Genomic DNA, 2,273 nt, shown 5'->3' on the forward strand with positions numbered 1-2,273 from the left:
AGCAAAGGCTGCCACCTCCACATTAAAGACTCTGCACCTACCTCCCTGACCGCATTAATGGGGAAGTGACCCCTGAACAGTAGAACTGAAACTTCTGGTCACTATTCAAAGGCACTAAAAAAAGAAATATCTAGGAGGGAGGGGGTTGGAGCAACACGTGGATAAAGCATCAGGAATAGAAGTATTTAAGGGGGATGAACGCCAAAGAAAAGGGGGGGGGGTCGGTAACTAAGAAAGAAATTAAGAATTGTAACCTTTAAGAAAGAAAGATAAATAATACAGAAATAGTCCTTGGCTCACGTCCGAGGAGGTCTATTTGCAATTATCATTTATTATTTACAAGTGTTTGTAACTTTTAGCCTGTTATCAAGTTCTTAGTACTTCTAATCTAGATTTCAAGCCCACATTCTACAAATTTCATTGTTTAAGGCTCATTGGGCCTGAGCCCATGATTGTCTTTGGGTCCAGGTGCAATTGTGCACTTACAATAAATTGTATGTAACAGCTACTTATATTAATTTTATATTTATAAAATTATAATGAACATGTAATTATCTCTCAAATAATAATGGGAAAAAAGTGCTTTAGTTCTTACCCTTTATAATTTTTATTTTTAATAAAAATGCTTAAATTTTGTCTTATAATTTATTTTTGTACTTTTTTTGTACCTAAATACCTAGATAATTGTTGATTAAAAATAGTTTTAAAATGTAAAATGTTTTTATGAATATTGGAACAATATGTCAAATTTAATAAATATGTTTTTATAGTACAATATGTCAAATTTACTAAATATATTTTTATATTATACAAATTGAGTTATAAAGTATTTTGATTCAAAATTTAAATTATTTTATATAGTACTCTTTAGACTTTAATTCTATTATACTTATAAGGAATATAAGATATAGTTTTTTTATTAGAATAAAAATGATATACTTTAAGATTGCCCAAGCCACCCACCCACCTGACTAGATTTGTTTTCCCCCATCACCCTATTTGATGACTTTAGTGCTCGATGGCGGATCTTTGCCTTCAAAAATCGCCTTTAGCAGGCCTCCTCCTCTAAGATTCATCTTGACCTAATCCGAACGTGAAAACTCTTAAATCTGTCGAGTTCTACTAAGTCCAAGAATGTTTCCAGTAAAATCCAACGAAGGTCCACCAAAATTAGCAACAAACCCAATCAACTTTGGTAGAAATCCACCATATCTAACAAGATCTCTCCGTCACTAGATTTGGTGAGAATTCTATTGTTGCTCCCATCTCTCTTCGTCACTACCGATTTCACACAAATCCAACCGCAACCAACAAGAATTCAATCCGACCTCCCTTACTAGTCAATGGTGGGTCTAGTTCTGTACCGGCTAAATGGGATCATATCAGGTGTGAGTTGAGCACAAACCTAATTCAGACCAATCCATGGACACCCATGCTTTGAACTAATGGAATTGATTTTAAGAAAATCTATAGACACAAATGATATCGCATTCGACTAATGTAGTAGATTGTTAGTGGTAGATGAAAACATGATGTTAATAGTGGGTCCAAAAATAAGAAATAATAAAATTTTGTTAACACAATTATTGTCGAAAATAATCAAATATTGTAATTTTTTTTCTCTTTTCTCTGTGTAACATTACTCATTGATTTTTCCTAGGACTTGTGGCTCTAAAACCAAAATTCTCTTAGGACTTCAGTAATTTTTTTAAAACTTCCTAAATATTATTTAGAAATTGATATTTACAATTGCTTATTAATGTTAATTACTTGGGTCCTCAGTTTTCTTACCTACTTTTAAGCTTGCCCCTTCGGTTTTTCACCTGCTAAGGATAGAAGGTTTTGGCGTGGAGACTTAAGAGAGTTACGACGGAAAGTGGGTTGATGATACAATAATATATTATATTCATTAAATAAGTTAATAAACTTCCATTCATTCATCAACAAATCAGAGTGGCGCAGCGGAAGCGTGGTGGGCCCATAACCCACAGGTCCCAGGATCGAAACCTGGCTCTGATATTTCCAGAGAAAAGCTTCCTATCCTCTTTTTTTCTTTTTTTTTTTTTTGTGACCTTTACCTTTTCCTTTGTGTTTTATTTGAATCCAATTCCAAATCCCCAAAAGACCAAATCCAAATCCGAAATTGATTCAAAACTAAAGCCAGCCATCAAACGGTGGATTAAAGCCATCTAACCCCTCTTAGTTTGCTGGATTTTACGATTTTTACATCCTATTTTTCAGCTTTAGGAAGTCTTATTAAAAAAAAAAAAAAA

General features: G+C 33.3%; 1 non-coding gene across 1 annotated transcript; it reads left to right on the forward strand.

The window, feature by feature from the left end:
* The first annotated feature begins 1,947 nt into the window (after positions 1-1,947).
* TRNAM-CAU (transfer RNA methionine (anticodon CAU)) lies at positions 1,948-2,019 on the forward strand. Its single transcript has one exon. It is a non-coding gene; the product is annotated as a tRNA-Met (tRNA).
* Positions 2,020-2,273: the final 254 nt, after the last annotated feature.

The sequence above is a fragment of the Castanea sativa genome, chromosome 3 (genome assembly GCF_040712315.1).
Source record: "Castanea sativa cultivar Marrone di Chiusa Pesio chromosome 3, ASM4071231v1".
NCBI classification, from domain to species: Eukaryota; Viridiplantae; Streptophyta; class Magnoliopsida; order Fagales; family Fagaceae; genus Castanea; species Castanea sativa.